Source organism: Dermochelys coriacea, chromosome 1, assembly GCF_009764565.3.
Source record: "Dermochelys coriacea isolate rDerCor1 chromosome 1, rDerCor1.pri.v4, whole genome shotgun sequence".
In the NCBI taxonomy this organism is placed as follows: domain Eukaryota; kingdom Metazoa; phylum Chordata; order Testudines; family Dermochelyidae; genus Dermochelys; species Dermochelys coriacea.
Window position 1 is genome coordinate 125,540,492 of NC_050068.2, and position 20,785 is coordinate 125,561,276.

At 41.9% G+C, this 20,785-nt stretch overlaps 1 protein-coding gene across 1 annotated transcript in view; it reads right to left on the reverse strand.

Annotated features, from left to right (window-relative positions):
• ZBED1 (zinc finger BED-type containing 1) overlaps positions 1 to 11,614 on the reverse strand; it is a 78,139-nt gene extending 66,525 nt beyond the window's left edge. The window contains exon 1 of the mRNA XM_043497723.1: positions 10,879 to 11,614. The gene's annotated coding sequence lies outside the window, so the exon portion shown is untranslated. The remainder of the gene's footprint in view (positions 1 to 10,878) is intronic.
• Between the last annotated feature and the right edge of the window lie 9,171 nt (positions 11,615 to 20,785).

Genomic DNA, 20,785 nt, shown 5'->3' on the forward strand with positions numbered 1-20,785 from the left:
CACAGGGGTATGCCCAACACAAAATATAATGATCTGAGTTATTATGATTTATTGTTCTGTAGTGCCAAAAGTGTGTTAGGTGCTGCACTGGAGGTATAAGAGATATACAAAATATACAGGCCTAGTGATTCTAGACCCTTTATTCCAGAACTAGTATTGTATTTGGAGGCAGCATTCTCCTCCATATCTCATTATAGTGGTCCAGGTTTTCCAGTGATGCACATCTATGTATCTAGATCACTTCACCTCTAGAGTCAGGCATGGCAGAGGTGAGGAGTTATGTAAGTGGTAGGCATGTGTGAATTGCTGACCAGAGTAAGCTCTCAGAATGATTTAGGCTGCTGCATAGCTGTTTGATCAGGTATGGGTCAGGAAGTCCTGTCACTGAGTCCAGATACCCACTCTTTTGAAAGCTGACATCTCTCCTGTTTGGGCTATTTGGCCTGGAACAGGTTGAGAGCCAACAGAGGGACATTAAGGCCAGCTAGCCACTTTATAATCTAGTAGGAGAATCTGAAGCCAGTGTGTCCCACTGGAAAGTACACGGGTCTATGAGTCAGATGAAGTTTAGTTCTCTTCCCAGGTTCTCTTGTTTGCTATGTGAACTTGGGGCAAGTCACTTAACCACCTTGTGCCTCAGTTTTCCCATCTGTAAAATGATACTGACCTCCTTTGTAAAGTGTTTTGAGATCTGTGGACTAAAGATGCCATATAAGAGCAAGGCAGTATTATTTTCCTCACTGAATACAACTGATTGCTCACTGATTGCTCATGTGTGCTCCTAGGAATTCACAGGGAGTAATCTAGTATTTGTAAGATTTGGCCATATAAACCTCCCCTTTATCACACATTATGACATGCCAAGTCCTTGACTTCCAACAACAGTCTTGTCTCTCTCTCCAGAATAACCTTTATACTACTTCCTCAGAGTGATTGCCCGAAGGGGGGAGTTAGATTTGGTCTAGCAATACCTCATCCTTCTGCATCTCCATTTTCAATGGGAAAATGTACATTCCTCAATTCCTAATTCTTATTCCAGCTCATTTACACTTTTTCAGTCACTGCAAATTTATATCAATGTGTGTCTTTCTGTATGCTCAGAGTGTCTTTATTTTATCTTCACTGATACCAACATTCCATTAATCTCCCATTTAGTTGTAATCCCTAGTAGGCTTGCCAGAATGGAATTACAATATGAAATAAAAACAAGTAATTAGAACAAAAAGAAAAGGAGTACTTGTGGCACCTTAGAGACTAACAAATTTATTAGAGCATAAGCTTTCGTGAGCTACAGCTCACTTCATCGGTGAGCTGTAGCTCACGAAAGCTTATGCTCTAATAAATTTGTTAGTCTCTAAGGTGCCACAAGTACTCCTTTTCTTTTTGCGAATACAGACTAACACGGCTGCTACTCTGAAACAAGTAATTAGAACAGAGATTGATTATCAATTTAGTTAGTTTTAATCCCTGCTAGATATACATATCTCACAAGGGGGATGATGATAATCTTCAGAAATGTATTAACCTAAAGAGGTAATGTTTTTAAGAAACGTTACCTACAAATCAGTGGTGTCAATATATTTTCCCTGAAGACCTTACTTAATTATTACTGTAGGCATTATAAATCTATTTTCCAAATGGTTTGTCAAGTCCTCATTTAACAGAGTTCACAGTACATACAACCTACAATAGAAATGGATATTGAACTGGCAGATAAAGTTTATTATCATCTATTCGATTATTATCCTAAAACACAATCAATCTGAAAGATGCTACTTAACCAAAGATAATGCATTTTTCTGCACTTAGCATATATGTAGTTCCAGTCACAACAAACCCTTTTGTTATACAGATTTTATAGGAATCATATCCAAAAAGTTTGGTTTTTTTAAAGATCTAACCATACACCAAGTACAATAATTGTACAACAGGCTTCATTACATATAACCTTAATCTCTCATGTCTTCTAGGAGATTTCCTTCTTTTTCCACATACACATACGATGTAGAAAATATGAAAAGTATGTTCTTTTGTGCACAGACTTTATTTCTTTTAGGATAAATATTAAAATTCAGCTACTTCCTTCTTCCTACTTTCTGTACATATGTATATTTCATGGTCATAAGTTAATTATCTAATATCTTTTCCCCTAGCACTCTAGGGTCCACCCTTTCTCTCACTGAAGTCAGTGGCAAAGCTCCCATTAAATTTAGTGGGAACAAGATCAGGCACACAAATCTATTTGATATTGATATATTTTTCCATGGATGCACCCACGGACCATACAATGGCAGCTGATAGACTCTGGTATCACCCACCAATGAGATATCCGCGAGCCAGAATTACTAGAGCCATGTGTGGCGCAGAATGCTGGACAGACCACAGATTGGTAAGAGCAGTGCTCAACCTGCATATTATCCCCTCACAGCACTGGCACCCCAAGCTCAACAGAACAGCCTTCAACATAGCAAAGCAAAAGCACATTGACTATCAGGTGCAGTTTCAGCAGTCAGTTGCTGACAAGCTTTTTTCATGCCCACCAGTCACCAACCCAACAGAAAAATGGAACTAGTTCAAAAATGTGATTATTAACACAGCTAAATCAGTACTGGGGCCAAAGAAAAGTGTACACCAGGACTGGTTCGATGAGAACAATGAGGACATTTCCAAACTCCTAAGTGACAATCAGAAAGCATTTGTTGAATGGCAGAATCTCACTTCCATCTCAAAAAAATATAAGTTTAAGTACCTACAGAGCAAGGCCCAGTTTGAACTGAGGAGAATGCAGGATGAATGGTGGGAGAGGAAGGTGCAGAAGTTCAGCATTACACAGATACGAACAACACAAAGATGTTCTTTGACTCTCTCAAAGCAGTCTACGGACCATCTAACTCTGCCAGATGGCATAACCATCATCAAAGACAAGGAGGGAATCATACAGAGCTGGGCTGAACACTTCAATAGTCTACTCAATAGAGACTATCCACAGTCAGTCGGCATGTCCTTGATCAATTACCTGAGAAACCATCAAAGAGGATCTTGATCTCCCTCCATCACTTGAAGAGGTCATGAAAGCCATCAAACAACTGAACTCTGGCAAAGTGTCCAAAAAGGATGGTATTCCAGCAGAACTGTACAAAGTAGCAGGCCCAAAGGCTATTGAGGTGTTCCACAACATCTTGAAAAGCATTTGGGAGAAAGAAGAAATGCTATTATTGTATCACTGTTCAAAAACAAAGACAGCAAAGCAGACTACAGAAATTACAGAGGTATTTCGCTCCTCTGTACAGCAGGAAAAATACTAGCTTGCATTCTACTGAACAGACTCATTGAAAACATACTTGAGGAGAATCTGCCAGAAGCACAGTGTGGTTTCAGACCAGGTCATAATACTACAGACATGATTTTTGTCATAAGGCAGGTCCAGAAAAATGTTCGGAGCAGAACATGGACTTGCATGCAGTCTTCATCAACTTGACCAAAGCTTTTGATACGGTCAACAAAGGGGTCTATGGGCTATTCTACATAAACTGGGCTGCAAGGAAGGTTCATACGTCTGTTCCATGACCACATAACAGTGCAAGTGCTTTCAAATGGTGACTCTTCTGATGCATTCAGAATCTCAAACTGAGTGAAGCAAGGTTGTGTACTTGCTTCAGTGCTGTTCAATTTGTTCTTTGCCTATGTCCTCAGCTATGCCACAAGGGACTTGGATCAAGAGAGATACATCTGCTATCAACTCAATGGCTCCCTCTTTGATCTTCAAAGACTCCATGCTAAGACCAAGAAACTGGAGAGACTTCTCATTGAGGCACTTTTTGCAGATGACTGCGCCTTGGTGGCTCATAGACATGATGACCTTCAGGTCATCATTGACAGGTTTTCTGAAGCATCCCAGCTCTTTGGCCTCACCATCAATCTCGGTAAAAAAAAGAGTTCTTGTTCCAACCAGCACCTCATTCCCATGTCCCAGTTCCAGCCATCTTCACCTAAGGCAAACAGCTGAAAAATGTGGATCAGTTCAAGTATTTGGGCACCACCATCTTGAGTGAAAGTTCCCTTGATAAGGAAATTGCCTCCAGAATCAGTAAGGCCAGTCAGGTGACTCCAAACAAAAGTCTTTAACCAACACAACATTTATCTCTCCATCAAATTGAAGATCTTCCATGCAGGTGGTTCTAACATCTCTCCCGTATGGATCTAAGACATGGACTTTTTATAGACGATACATTAAATAGCTTGAGCAATTTTACAAGCACCTACTCTTCTCCATAATGAGCATTCGCTGGCAGGACAGAATGAACAATATTAAGGTCCTAGAGAGAGTAAATACAATCAGAATTGAGAAAGTGCTATTGAGAGCATAACTGAAGTGGACCAGACATGTCATCAGATTGGAAGACTGCCATCTCCCAAAACGGATCTTGTATGGGGAGCTAAGGCAGGGCAAAAGAAAAATGGGTCGTCCATATACGCACTTAAAAGATCATCAGAAGAGCAGTCTCCAGTGGGCTGGTATCAATCTCAAAGAACTCAAGCAAATGGCTCAAAACAGGAATCACTGGCACTCTCTGACAAGATCAGCATGTAACAGATTTGAGCGGGATCAATGAAATCGTTTCCAGGCTGCATGTGAAAGGTGCCACAAAGCTGCATCATCAAATATCATAGATATGGACTTCCATGTCCTCAGTGAGGCCAGCTCTGCATCAGAGTCAGATGCATAGTTATAGATGAGAATTGTGACAATATCATCATCATCAGCGATGGACTACCAACCAACGTTTTTGTGTACCAAATGGAATCTATACTCATTTTTTAAAGAAAGAGGATAGTATGTTTACAATGTATGTATTCCCTTCATGAGTGTATTTCATTTAAAGTGCCATTGTATAATATCTTCTTTCTTTTATTCTCTGTGAAGTAGCTGCAACACTACCAGTGTTAAGTGCATGTATGTATAGGTGAGCTAAAACAGACATGAATTTCAAGCCTAAATGAACAAAGGCATTCATATAAAGAATCTCAGGTAGCTGTAGAGATATGGATTTCTATCTCAATCCCATAGTTATCTAAAAAATACTTTTTTAAACGGAAGTAACAATTCATGTCCTTTGAGACTGGCACTCTGCTCTACATTAGCTGCGCTTTTCAGAATTTGAATTCCCTGGAGTCTCTCTACTTTCCTCTTGATGCTATATTCTTCTCTGCTCTCTCTTTCCATTTATTTCTCTCTCTTTTACAAACACAAAATCAGGCAATCTTTTCCATGAAGTGAGCTGTAGCTCACGAAAGCTTATGCTCAAATAAATTTGTTAGTCTCTAAGGTGCCACAAGTACTCCTTTTCTTTTTCGAATACAGACTAACACGGCTGCTACTCTGAAACTTTTCCACCCCTGTGTCTCACTAATCCAAACCCCAACTATGATTCAAATTCATTATATTTTTAAAAAAATCACTCTGTTAGTATATGCCCCCTTTGTATCTAAGTTTGTTAACGATAACATGCTGTAACACCAAAGAGTATTTCCAGGATTCCACAATACCATAACAAAGTATCCGAATTAGAGACATAATTCTCAACCGCAGACAGTGTATGCAGGACTAAACCCAAATCTTTTCACTTAGGATCAGATTTTTAAATGTTTTTAGGTGGCTCCTGGAATTTTCAAAAGCACCTAAGTGCCTAACACCCATTGAATTAAATGAGTTTTAGACACCTGGATACTTTTGATAATCCTATTAGGCATATAAATATCTTTAAAAATCTGGGCCCTAGTATCTATAAGGTACCACTCTGTAGCTATATGCTACACATTAGAACATAGACAGAAAACAGAATGCTACACCAAGAAAGCTATTTTACTTTAAAGGATCTCTACTTGAACAACGAAAAGCAGTTTACTACAAATAAAAATATAAAGTTATCTTTATAAAGTTAGTGCAAATATTGTAGTGCAGATTTGTATGGAAAGCTCTCCAATATTCTTATCACTTTACTAGCACACTTTAGGAAAATCAATTTGTGCAGTTTTCTTCAAAGTATGTCCTAAGCAGTCGAAGCTCAAAATATTATACCTTAGGAGAAAAAGCAGAGAACAAACAAACAAACAAACAAAAAGTTATCAAAGAAACTGAAAATGTTAGCTATTCTTTACCTGCTCAGAAATGGCAGTACAACTTTTCAACTACTTTTTATCAAATGTTCCCTCTGTGGAGCAGTATTGAACTATTTGGTATGTAGAGAACACACCAGAAAAGTAAGCAGTGGTATATAACTGATGTGGGACTTCAGTAAGAGGTGATCTAACTTATAGGTACATTTTAGAATACTGTATAGCCATGTCGGCTTTTTACTAACATTATTAGGGCAGCATCATTATTAGTGTTGAAGAAGGAGAATAGGATGCAGATGTAATGTGCCATAGATATATCTGAGCACGTGACACTCTACTCCCATGAATAAGAATATTTGGCATTTAGATGGCCCTTCTGCATTTTCAAATTGCTCTGCAAGCATTACCTAATTAATATTCACAATCCCCCATGAGCCAGGTTATAAATATATAGAGCCAGATCCTCAAATAAAACTACATGCTTGTCAGAATGCATGTGTTTGTACATTTTAAAGCCACCAGGGGCCCTTATGGTCATATTGTCTGACCTGCATAACACAGACCACAGAATTTCACTAAATGGTTCCTGTGTCAAACCCATAAGTAAATTGGGGGCTGGAACTGTGCAACAGTGGCTTTACATTCACTTTTGCTGTCTTCCAATCCTGCTGTTCCAATTTGCACATGACTGCAATGGCCACAGGGGCCCAAAAACACAGCTGAGGATTGGTATGATATAGAGCAGTGATTCTCAAACTTTTGTACTTATGACCCCTTTCACACAGCAAGCCTATATGTGTGATCCCCTTATAAATTAAGAACACTTTTTTTATATTTAACACTATTATAAATGCTGGAGGCAAAGCGGGTCTTGGGGTGGAGGCTGACAGCTCACGACCCCCCACATAATAACCTTGTGACCCCCTGAGGTGTCACGACCCCCAGTTTGAGAACCCCTGATATAGAGGCATCCTGGCCATACATTGTTTCTTCTGGTCCTGGCCCCTTTTCCCTGCTCTGCCAGATAAGGGAAGGGAATGGCATTAAATCCCCTAAGCTAACTCAGTGCTTCCATCCTGATCACTTTACACTTGGATGATCCTTAATGGGTTTGTTAAAACAGCTATAGAACCAGATTATGCAGGCAATGCTAAATGAGCACACCACAGAAAATCTGGCCCACATTAACCCCATTTTACAGAAAAGGAAACCAAGAGCTGGCAAAACCAAAAGGTTAAGTGCTTACTCAGGCGCCTCCATTTTCAAGCAAAATTCCCATAGACTTGAATTGGGTTTTTCTTGGATAAGGAGTGAGTAAAGAATGTTGTGTAGGGTCCTAAGTCATTTGTCCAAAGATATAAAGCAAGCCTGAGTGAGAGATTAGAACTCTGGTGTTCCTGGGACCATGCCACTCATGCTACCCTGTTGTAATAGGTAAACTGTAAAATTCAGTAACATTTGTACTTTCACTGTAAAATGTATGATAATTTTCAAAATATGTTTATACAAACTAGGTGATGTATCAAAATATCCTTATTTTAAAAAATTGTTTCTATAGCATATTAAACTTCTGTTTAGATAATGACACACTTCTAACATATGACACTACAGCTTTTGTAATACGGTAACGTTTCCTTTGGCTTCAATGGGAACATAATCAGAACCTTAGCCAACAATCAGGGAGGAGTTCTTTAGTACTAATCATGAAGTTGTAAGAGCTGTATTATAGGCTTGATAAATATGGAGTTATCCCCCAGATCCTCAAACATATTTAGACACCTAATTCCCCTATTGAAATGGATGGAAGTTAGATGTCTCGATACTTTTGAGGGTCTGTGCCTTACTTCTTATCCATCTCATTTCAATATACTTAATATCTCAGTCAGTAACAAATTAATATTTAGATGTCAGTTTGGGGGAAAATAGGAAAACACAGGGAGAGAACAATTTGGTAATGACTGCTAGATTAGGTGAATAGAAAAAGGAAGGCCATGGTGCCTTTTGCTAGCAAAAAACTAAAATGGAAATCAAACTTTCTCCTGACTTTCCAGCAAAAAAATAAATCCCTCTTAGGTTTTCCACTACTTCCTCCCTCCCTCCCGCCCTCCCCCCCGCAACCTTTTGACAGTTCTCTCAGTTGCAGTTATTCCTTCCAATAACAAACATATTTGGGGTGAACTTCTGGTTTCATTGAAGTCAATGGTAAAACTCCCAATGACTTCAATGACGCCAGGATTTCACCCTCTGTCAGACTGTAGAAATAGCAAGAGTGACTTTCATGTTCTTAGGATGTTGCTTGTAATCTATCATCAGTTAATACATTATAATAGACAACAAGAATAGCTCCTAAATGTAGTTAGTGATTTTGAATAGTGCAACTATAAATCTAAGACAACAATGCTTTTTAGAGCCTCTACAAATATGAGGCTGATTAACACTGGCTATGTTATAAAACATATATGTTATAAAACATGGCAAATTAATAATGGTATCTGAACTCAATATTTATTATCTATGCACACATATATTCATATTTAACACAGATGCCACTAAACTTTTTAATCTGCCCCACTCTGTCCTACCTTGCATGTGACTGATTTAGACATTGATTTGCTGTAAAATAATTAACATTAAATCACAGAGTTATTATAATTTGATTGAATTATTTTTTTCTCCATTTGTGGTTTAGGCAGAATGTGTGCATTGCTGTCATTTGGAGGGGACATGTAACATGGCTTGGCATGTTAAAGTATGAAGAGCTCTTTGCAACTTAGGTAGGAATTAGTTTATTTAGTAGTGAAACTGCAATATTTAAATGAGGAGGGGTTTAGGGGGAGGTGGTGGGGGATTGTTTTATTTCTAAATAATTAGATGCATGTGAAAAACATACCCATCACCATTTAAAATGCATTTATGATCTTTTTGCTGTTCAGAATTGTTGTGCAACAGACATTTCACTGTGTGTGTGAGCAAAGTAAACAAATGCATTGCTACTGTAGTTGCAAGGCAAGTAAACACTGATGTCACTGTTGCTATAATCACATTAGTAGGATCCGTTAAGGGTAATGTCCAGAGGGATCCACTACCCAGATCTGGAGATCTTTGAGATGCAATTTGAATATAAGCACAACTGAAAATGAAAAAGGAGTCCACTTTAAAACAGGATCTTTGCAACAGATTGCCATTCAAATAAGAATTCTGTTGTAAGAGTATGGTATCCCTACCTCTGTTTGCCAGAAGCTGGGAATGAGCGACAGGGGATGAATCACTTGATTACCGGTTCTGTTCATCCCCTCTGCGGCACCTGGCACTGGCCACTGTCAGAAGACAGGACACTGGACTAGATGGACCTTTGGTCTGACCCAGTAGGGCCATTCTTACGTTCTTAAGAGTAATCTTGCCATCACCGACATACAGTGTCAAATCACCTTGAATTGCAGTTGCATTTGACTACACTTGTGTATCTTTTCTTTAAGAAACAAATTCAGTTTTCTCTTACTCCCCAGCATACACAGACATAGACACACACACACACAGAATCAGACTATATCCCAGTCAGAGGGAATACATACTCTAGTTAGCAGTGTACTCGCATTCTTCAACGCTATTCGGTCAAGGACAGAAACATCACAGTCTGAATGTTTAGTACCGTTTTCATTTCTAAAGGGCTTCTCATTTTTAATGATAATGTATCTAGGCCTTTAAATATGCTGCTGCCCCAGTATTATAGCACCCTGCAGCAAAACAAAATACAACAATAATAGCAATAGCAATCAAGGGATGAAAATCATGCAGGTGTGGAAAATAGCGCAGGATGTGTTTCCTGTAGTGTTCTCTGTGCCCCTCAAATATACACTCACCGATTCTGCGATTACATATTTTATCAACATATTCGGAGACTGCTGGGTTTGCTTGGTGTTTAACCCTTAGCCATTGACCCTCTTGCGCGGGGTAACGTGGGGAACCAAAGCAAATGTTTTTGCCATTCAGAATTTACAGTGCACATTTTTTTTTCTTTTGGTAAATCTATTACAAAGTGGGGGAAGAATGAAGAAATAAAGAAAAAAAGAGGAAAAAACCTCGTGTTTTCGCCATGAAACGCGTGTACTTTTGCCCTCTTGATAATACATATGTTCTCCCTAATTTTCAATTACTTCCTTGATTTTCTCCTTCAAATTGACGAAGCGTTTGCTTTTCTATCGCATGGGCTCACCTATATGGTCTGTTTAGCGCTGCAGCTACCTCCTGCATACCAATGTGGGGCTGCAAAAGGCACCACCACATCAGTCTCACTTTCCTTCCAGCCTTTTCCCTACTACCATCAACCAGACGCATTTTTGAAAAGGAGTTCTCGCAACAAAGATAAAGGCATGGATCCTATTATAGTTCGGTACTATTGTAGATATCTACAGTGCCCCGCGATCAAACAGAAACGATGGACCTAGCAAGACCAGGCTAAGCGGAAAGACCCCGTGAAATAGAAATGTTCTCGGAATAAAAATGACAGAAAACATTGTCCGCACAAGTTTGGGAAAAACCAAAGGGACCATTTATTTTCGGTGCCTGTATTCACCCATGAAACAGCGGCGGAAGGCAGTCCAGGCAATCTGACATTGCAGTACTTTCTGAGATCAGAAGTGCAGCGGGAAGGTTTTGTTGTACAATCATTGCTTAATTAAGCACAAGAAGTTCTTTCTTCTCTCCTTATCTCTCCCCCCCCCCCCCCGCCCGCATTTGTACACAAGAGCAGTGGAAACTCACCGGGTCACCCTGATCTCTGAAGGTCAGTTTCAGGTTGTGCCTCGATCGTGGTTCTCTCCCCTGGGCTCTTTTGGCTGGCTTCGGTTTTGGTTTGGCTTGTGTGTGTCTGTGACTTGTTATGTTAAGCCGTTGCCCAGCATCCCAGCTCAGATTCCGTGGTCGCAATCCACGTCTCGGCAGATGTACCAGAGAATCACATAGAGGATCAGGAGGATGGCAAAGATGAACAAAGCTACCAGAATAGCCTTGGTCACAGGAGAAATGAGGGACTGCATGTCACCCAGCAGGAGCCGCAGCCGGAGGAGAGGAGCGGGGTTAGGAATCGCAACGATCCTGACGGCCTCTGGCAGAAGCCCCCCAGCCCCCCGTGCCAGGCCAGCAGCAGCCCCCACTAAAACCGGTGGTGCCTCTGCATTGGTTCGTGCCGAGTCGACAGCGCTTTAGCAACGGGCTTCTTCTTCTCCTTCTTCGAGCGTGTGCGAGTGCGGCCAGGGAGAAGCTCAGGGCACGGGACACGGCGCGGCGCTCACATGCCCCCGCTGCGGCTCTCCGGCAGGGAAGATCAGCGCTCCGCTGGGAGGAAGAGGGGCCAGAGCGGGCGAGTGGAGCGAAGCGGCTAATCCGGCCATGGGCGCCGCCGGGGCTCCAGCGGCCCTCGCCCAGGAGGGGGCGGGAGCGGCAGCGGCAGAGCCGGGGCGTTCAAACTTCGGCGCGGAGACAGCCCGGAGGGGGAGGGGGCGGGGGTGGAAAGGCCGGGCTCCTGGGAGGGTCTCTGATGAAAGCCATCGAAGGGGGGCGGGGTGCAAGGGGCGGGAGCACGGCGCTTTCCCCTGGCGCTGTGCGGGTGAGAGCCGGGGCTCGCGGGGGGCGGGGGTGTCTGCAGCGCCGGCCGCGGGGCTGCTGCACACTGGGAAGCCGGCTGATTTAGTATTCCGCCCAGCAGAGCCTTCCCGCCCCTCGCTCCCTCCCCCTGCTCGCCCCGTCCTCCCCTCGCCTCGGCTGCGCCCCTTCTCCCCCAGCCCCGCGCAGCAGGGAAACCTCTGCCATTGCCGTGACCCGAACGAGCGGGTGGCGCGCAATGGGATTCCCGCCCGCCCCGCTTCAATTGACGTCCCCGCCGCCCATATGCTTCATGGGCCACCTGCTGCTGGGACTAGGAGCGGAGAGGCTGGCCCAGGGGTGCCCCCCCCCCGCCGCTTGCCACCGACCAGGGCAAAGCTGGGCGTGCCCCCGCCTCCCAGGTGTGTGCCACTGTGGCCGGGACGGAGACCCCGCCCGGCAGCAATTGGGCGGGAAGCTGAACAGCAGGTGAGGCGCGACCCTCTTCGCCGCAGGAAGTGACCCCGGCTTTGCGGGGAGGGGTGCAATTGGGGGCTGACGCGCGGGGCGTACCTCAGAGGCGGGTGCTGCTCACCGGCTGAACGGAGGCTAGGGGTCCCTGTGTGTGTCCCGTGGGGTGAGTTACTAGGGGGCCCTCCAGAAAAGGCCTCCACCAAAACGGGGAGCAGGCAGGCCTCAGGCAGTCTGCGGACCGGCGGAGGGTTGAGGCCGCGCTGCACACGCGCCCTGTTTTGGGATTCAGCGCCCAGGCAGGAATGCGGTTGCCCTCTGAGGCCCTCCAGCGAGGTCAGACCCCCGAGAGAGCCTCCCCGGAAGGGGTGAGCGGTTGTCCAGTTCTGTCCACCCCAGGGATTAGACAAATCCTGCCGAGGGGTGTGGGTGGGGGGGGCAGGCACAGAAGAGCACCCCGAGTTATGAAGGGGGAGAAGGAAAGCTTAAAAGCCAAATGTGTGTAATTTGGATAAAGGAAAAACTGGGGAGACATCAGAACACGCTACAAAGATTTGGTGGGTGCAACCATCAAGGTGCTGGAGGAGTTACTTAATGGGAGGCCTGGGGGGACATAGAAGAGCAATGGGACATAACAAAGGGGCAATTTTAGACTGTATGAAGGAAAACCGCCCTGATAGTGAAATGTCTAATGGCTGTGGAATAATCTCCCGAGGGAAGTGCTGGATCCTCCCATTACTTGGAATTTTTAAAACTTCCCTGTTTTTATCTAGGAAGGGTGGTTTTGGGAGTGAGGCACCGGAGGGAGACTCAGGCCTTCTGGGAATACCCACAATTCCTGCCTCTGCCATATAGTTCCTGTGTCACCTGGGGCAAGTCACTTAATTTGTCTGTGCCTCAGTTCCCCATCTGCAACATGTGGATGACAGTACTTCCTTTCTCCCATTCTCAGTCTTGTCTCTTCAGAGTGTAAACTTTTCAGGGTATTGATTGTATGTTCATAGAGTTCTTTGCAAAATGAACTGCTTGGTACCTCCAAATAATAAAGGTGTTCATGAAATCCAGCATAGAGTCCATGCTCACCATGACTCATTACTTTATCACAGATAAGTCTGGTAGAAGATGCTATTTCAAAAGCAGGTATATTCTAGAGATTTAGGACATATTGCTATTAATACCAACAAGGCATCTTTAAAACTCATCTTGGCCTTGTAATAGTTTGTTTAGTGGAAGATGTAACTGTAAGAAGAAAAGTAGTTTTTTCCATAGAATGGCTGCTTTTCACATTCTGGCATTTAGCACTTATTCGATGTTGTCCTTAGAGAAGCCTTTTTTAACTTGACAGCACTCCAGCAAGTAATACCAAAATTAGCAGCATTAGACATAGTAGTAACAAGAAAGTTTGTTTAATACTACAGAACTTGTCAGAGGGGGAACCAGAGTAGTGCATGTAGTTTTAAAAGGGAAACCATCACTCTGTTTATCCTCCAAATGTAACTTGAACAGTCTGGGAAGGAGTAGCTTTTGAATTCTATATATATATATATATATATACATATACATATACAATTCACATTTACATATATATTAGAGCATCACTAAGAAATTAAAAATATAGCTTGTCTGTGTTTTATGTGCTGTCATTGGTGGAGAGTGAGCAAACGGAGAAAGCACAAGTTGACTAACAAACCTGTTACCCAAACTATCCTGATTTACGTTGACAAAGCTGGCTTACAAATAAGGAAGTAAACAGAAAAGTCATCTCAGTTTTAAGATCCCTTAAGTAAGTATATAAGTAAGAGAGAGTGGAAAGGAAAATAAATATTTGCTAATTAGAAAAAGTTAACATTGATAGGAAAAGACATTTTAATTTTCATTTTGTAAGATGATATTAAAGGAGAGTAGTGATATAAACTACTGATCAATTCTCCTTTTAATTTTCTCTTTTGTTATCTTTGAGAATGAGACTGAGCTACAGCAAATATATGTTTACAATGAATTGATACATACAAAAATTTGTAGATAAATCACAAATGATGTGGTAGTGTTGATAGCATTAAGTGTGCTGAAATTAAATCCAAACCCAATGTGCTCACGCAAGACAGCCATTTGACATAGGCTCCTTCAAATATCTCTTGATGTCAGTGTGAGTCTTAGCCAAAACAAAACAATCCAAACTCTGTTCCTGCCATGCTCTATCTCTACTATGCTTCTTATCCAATGTCCTATAATGTAAATGGCATCAGTTACAAAAATATATATATATATATATATTTCTTGAGTGCGTGATAAAGCCAGTGGATCTAATACAATCCAGGGTTTTGCTGATCTAGGTCACCACAATAAAGGATATACTGAGGTGGAAAGTACCTCCAAAGCACACACAACCCCCTCTCTGCTGGGCGGCCTGAAGTCAGCACACCCTCAGAATTGGACTGTGCTGTGTGATGAAAGGTGTGGCCAATGTCTGCAGTCAATGTTTTAAAATAACATTCAAAGCCTGATTCCTCTGTTGCTTACAGCTTCTGCACATGCATAACTCCAGTGACATCAGTGAAATTACCCCTGAGTGTAAATGAGAGGAAGATCAGGTCCAGGGAATCAAACAATAACTGATCAAGTCCAATTTGCTTTGTTTACAAGCTCCCCACATATATAGTATCCACCACACTTATTTTCTGTTTTCATTGGTTTCTGTGGGATTGTGTGGAGAAGAAATATAATAGATATCTGTTCTATTAAAATGGTTTTGAGACTAACAGAACTCCACATAGGGTGTTATCACTTGGGTATTATAACGTCTAAGGTGCTCAGTGTACATGTCAGATGTTCCTATATTTCTTTTCATAACAACAATAAGACTAAGAGTAAAATCCTGGCCTTGTTGAAGTCAGTGGGAATTTTACCATTGACTTCAGCAGAGCCAGGATTTTGCCCTATAATGTGGTAATGCACAGTAAACTCAGGAAAAAGTGAAATATTGTCTTGAAGATAATCTAATAAAAGGTATAAATAACTGAATATGAAAAGGAAACAATGGGAAAGTAGATAGCTTAAAGCATTGGTAATGGGCTCTGGAATCTTTGACCACCACCCCATTGGTTAAAATCAATCCCAAACCCATAGTGACCAAAAGATGCTAGTGTCACTGCCAGGTGTCTGAGTTGCTAGTTTTGGGCATTTTCCCAATGGACATGCATCCACATCATAAACATACTAAAACACTAGTGGCAATAACAAACAACCCTACTGACAGTTTACATAAAAAGGTCAAAGATTGCATGAGTTGGTAGATTTTAGAGGGACTGATCTATATTGCCAAAGCACTGAGTTGCTGTCTATGCCTTATCCTGTGAATTAAAAGAACAATTAATCTTCTCAGATACTATAATAATGGATATAAAAACCTGGAAAAACATTACAAAATCTGGCACCTTTCATGAGCATCAGTTCATTAAACAAAACCACCCTTCAAAAAAACCTCATACCTTCCCCTATATCTTTCTTTTTAAGAGGGACATGGGAAAGAAAGTTATCAATGGTGTTGTCAAAATAAAAGTGGAGCTCCATAATGGACCAATATTTTATTTATTAATAAACTAAAGGAGAAGGTAAACTTGAAATTGCAAAAATTTATGGATGACACAAAACAAGGAGGTATGGCAAACAAAAAAATAGCACAGCTCTTAATTACAGAGATTACTTGCGGGGTGAAGTTTAAAGAAGTGTAAGATAATACAATTAGGAAAGATTTATCCACAGGGCCCGGAAAACATGAATTAAATTTAGCAAGGTTTGGCTAAGAAAAGAGGAGGAGTGATGTGCCAAGTTTATTTAAATGCTTTGGACTTCATACTTTTTGACACAATGAATCAGAGGAGAGAGCAAAATTGCTTGAGTTAGGATGGAAATAGAAGTCCATCTGAGGGGCTCTTTACACACCCAACTCTTCTTCATCACCATTAGATTTCAAAAAGAAATTATTGTTAGCCTCTTCTATCTCCTATTTGGCACAATTTTCAGAATGTGACAACTCTAAATAAGAGAAAAAATTCTCTTTTGACTTTTAATATGCTAATCAGATTTTCCTCCTTTAGTGTAGGGAAAGGAAATCAAATAGTCAGCTAATAAGGGTCAATTATTCATTTTTCGGTGGCATGGGGGATTGTTTGTTTATTTGTTTTAAGACAAAGAGCCAAAGGAACCAAATTGTAAATACACCCTAGATACAGACTCCTGAGTATCAGTACTTCCTGCTATTGGTACTTATGTTTATGAATTTTCAATCTACACTGAGCACTAGAGATTAGTTGCCTAGACCACTCTTTTGGACAGAAAAATCTCTGTTGGAAGTAAACATCAGGGCTGAGTTGGTTTCTAAACTTTTTGGAGCTTGGTGGAGTACACAGGTGATAAATAGGAGTGGAAGGAAAGGAGTGGAAGGAAAAAAATGGTTATGGACCTGAATGCAGAAGATAATCCTCAAAGGAAGGCAGATTCTTACAAAATTGTACATTACTGGTTAGGATCCTGCATAGCACAGTTCAGTTCCTTCTTTTCTACAGGAAGTATAATCTGGGTTTTCCAATCCAATGCTGAAGGGATGTGAGTGAGAAGGGTTCTCTTTTTTCTGTGTTGGGAATGTCCCCAGCACAGCATTTGAGATCAGATTTTGGATATTGTGGACACCAACGTAGGCCCCATTTAACTGAAGATTTTTTTTTTTCCTTCAGACACCAATCAAGTAACAGATCTTTAGGGCTAACAGCTCGACTCACACACATATCTAGATAAACAACTGTGCTCTGATGGAAACTGGAATCTACATTCAAGCTGTCATTTAAATATTTGAAAAAAATTACTGCTAATGTACAAGGGAGCATTCAAGGTGAAGTGGTCCATTAACACCTCCCCAGTTATGTGGTGAGGAGGGGAGAAACGCTATTGCTATTGGTGCATTTGATGAGGTACGGCACACCATATGTTGTGATAGGCATGTTTGGATCCTGAAAGATTTGTTTTAGAGGAATGGGGTGTTGATCATCATAGCAATGGTGATATGTCTACAGGTTTTGCAGCTGTTGTGCTGCTTTGTGTTGGTGTGTCCTGGTCTTGGGGAAGTTGTTTCTGATGATGAGCTTGGTGAGTTGTTTGAAGACCAGAAGAGGGGGTTCAGGAAAGATTTATTTCAGCATGTGGTCCACATCAACTTTGGGTTGTAATTGTTTGATTATACCCCATATGGGTTACAGTGTGAGGTGGTAGCTGTCTACTAGGAGTGTGTGATTGGAGGGGGTTTTATTTCTATATTGAAGCAGGTTATCTCGGGGTATGTGGGTGGCCTGTTACATGATGTGTTCTACTTCTCCAGTAGAATGTCCTTGTTTCGTTAAGGCAGTTTTAAGTGTGTTAAGATGTATATCCAGAACTTTATCCTCGGAGCATATTCTGTTGTATTTGCATGCTTGGCAAAAGGATTCTTTGTGCGTCTGTGGTGGTTACTGGATCTGTGAAGGTAGATGTGGTGATCCATGGATTTTTTGTATGTAATTGTTTGTAAGGTTCCATTGTTGAAGCAGATTCTGGTGTCCAGGAAGATGCTAGTACGGTAGTGTTGTAGAGAGATTTTAATGGTTTGGTGGTGGTGGTTGAAGTTCTGGTGGAAATTGATGAGGGAGTTTAAGTCATCTGTCCAGAGGATTAAAATATCATAAATGTATCTCAGGTATATCCTTGATTTTGAGGTGCCTTTGTCTAGAAATTCTTCTTCGGTGTGGCCCATGAAGATGGTGGCATATTGGAGAGGCATCTGAGTACCCATAGCTGTTCTCATGGTTTGGACAAAGTGTTTGTTGTTGAATGTAAAATTGTTATGGGTAAGGATGAAGTGGATGCGTTTGGGGATGTGGCGGGTGGATATCTGAGTGTTGTTCATTATCTTGTAAATATTTGAGGCAAGCAGTGATGCTATCATTGTGAGGGATGTTGGAATATAGGGAGGTGATATCTATGGTGGCAAGGATAGTGTTCTGAGGGAGGTTGTTAATTTGGCAGAGTTTCTGGAGGAAGGCAGTTGTGTCCCGAAGGAAGTTGGCTCTGTGTGTGGCGAGTGGTTTGAGAATGGTTTCTATGAATCCTGATATTCCTTCAATAACAGGGCCATGGCCAGATATGATGGGTCTGCCTGAGTTCCCTTGTTTGTATATTTTGGGAAGCATGTAGAAGGTTCCTGGAGTGGGTTCATGTGGGATGAAGTTGTAAAGTTTCTCTTGGAGTTGTTTGAGGAAAGGATTTGATTATATCTTTAAATTCCTGGGCAAATAGTGGTTTGGAGTCTTCTTTGTGTTCTTTATAGTTGGTGGTGTTGGAGAGTGTTGAGCTGGCCTCATTAATTTAATCATTACAGTTGAGAACTATCTAATGGTTGGATTTCAGGGACTATTTAGCTGTCCTCTTGGTGGTGGAGAGATTGTGATGGATGTGATGTTTGTTAAGGGTTTTACGTCAATTTTTTTCCTGAACCAATCAATTTAATGACCAAAAGTGTGGTTTTGTCCACTGTGGGATTATCCAGTCAGACGGCTCTTTTTTCTTATGACTGTTGTTGGGGATGTGGTAATTGTTGGTGGTGTCGCCATTGTTGTGAAATAATTTCTTGAGGTAGAGTTGGCAGAAGAATTCTTCCTGTTCTCCACATGTTAGTATGGTATCATGTTCTGTGGTGGATCAGAAGTTCAGTCCCTTGGAAAGAATAGATTATTCAACTCTGGTTAGGAGTAGTCCTGATAAATTGATGACGTTGGGATGTCATGTAGTATCCATGTGGTGGATCCCAGTGCCATGGTTTCTCCTAGAAGTGGTGTTCTATGGGTTGTAGAATTGCTGTAGTTGGTTCCACTTTTTGTTTTGTGTTGGATGGCTCTCATCAGGTTTTTTTGATAGTTATTTTGGGTTTCTTGCATGATTTCTAAGTAAGTTTCCTGATATTTTTCTTCCAGCGTGTGGCAGCATTTCTTGTCTGAGGTGGTCCCGCTGGAGCATGTGAGGTGCAGTAAGTGGTTCCTCAGATTTTCTGAAGTCCTTCTGCAGATCTGTTCAGCACATGTAGTGGTCAGAGGGTTGAGATGGTGAAACCTCTGGGGATGATGTTTTATTTCTTGCATTTGCTCAGGAAGTAGATGTTGCTGTTAAATTTTGCTTCCTTTTTCTTCATGTTGTGGAGTTTCCGTTTCAGACAGCAAAATTCTATATCTTCCATGGTTATAAGCTGTGTTGTTGTAGCTGTGTTGGTCCCAGGATATTAGAGAGTAAGATTAGAGCAGTGGTTCCCAAACTTGTTCAGCCGCTTGTGCGGGGAAAGCCCCTGGTGGGCCGGGCCAGTTTGTTTACCTGCCGCATCCACAGGTTCAGCCGATCATGGCTCCCAGTGGCCGCGGTTCATTGCTCGAGGCCATTGGGAGCTGCTGGAAGCAGCACGGGCCGAGGGACGTACTGGCCACCGCTTCCAGCAGCTCCCATTGGCCTGGAGCAGCAAACCACGGCCACTGGAAGCCGCGATCAGCCGAACCTGCGGATACAGCAGGTAAACAAACCCGCCCGGCCCGCCAGGGGCTTTCCCTGCACGAGCGGCGGAACAAGTTTGGGAACCACTGGATTAGAGAGAACAGGCTCTATTATGGGTCTATTTAAAATGACAAAGAGAGATGTGTTCTCTAGCAAGTGAGCTCTTGACTTATCTACCATTCACCTCTTGCTAACACAGTAAAGTGAGAGCATACCTGGTGATTTAGAGGCTGTTGCTCTTTAATTGTACAAGCATTCATCTTTCTCTGACAGACTTTTTAATGCTGTAATATAGTCATAAAGGTTACTCTCAGTCCCAAAGGAACAGTTACTTACCCCAGGTCAATTGCATCATAGAATCACAGAATATCCGGGTTGGAAGGGACCTCAGGAGGTCATCTAGTCCATCCCCCTGCTCAAAGCAGGTCCAATCCCCCAACTAAATTATCCCAGCTAGGGCTTTGCCTGACCTTAAAAACTTCAAAGGAAGAAGATTCTACCACCTCCCTAGGTAACGCATTCCACCCTTCTAGTGGAAAAAGTTTTTCTTAATATCCAACCTAAATCTCCCCCACTGCAACTTGAGACCATTACTCCTTGTTCTGTCATCTGCTACCACTGAGAACAGTATAAATCCATCCTCTTTGGAACCCCCTTTCAGGTAGTTGAAAGCAGCTATCAAATCTCCCCTCATTCTTCGCTTCTGCAGACTAAATAATCCCATTCCCTCAGCCTCTCCTCATAAATCATGTGTTTCAGTCCCCTAATCATTTTTGTTGCCCTCTGCTGGACCCTTTCCAATTTTTCCATATCCTTCTTGTAGTGTGGTGCCAAAAACTGGACACAGTACTCCAGATGAGGCCTCACCAATGTCGAATAGAGGGGAATGATCACATCCCTCAATCTGCTGGCAATGCTCCTATTTATACAGCCCAAAATGCCGTTAGCCTTCTTGGCAACAAGAGCACACTGTTGACATCCTAGATCTCTTACCAAAGACAACACTTTTAGCCAATCCTATAATAAACTATCTAAGGATTTATTAATTAAGAAA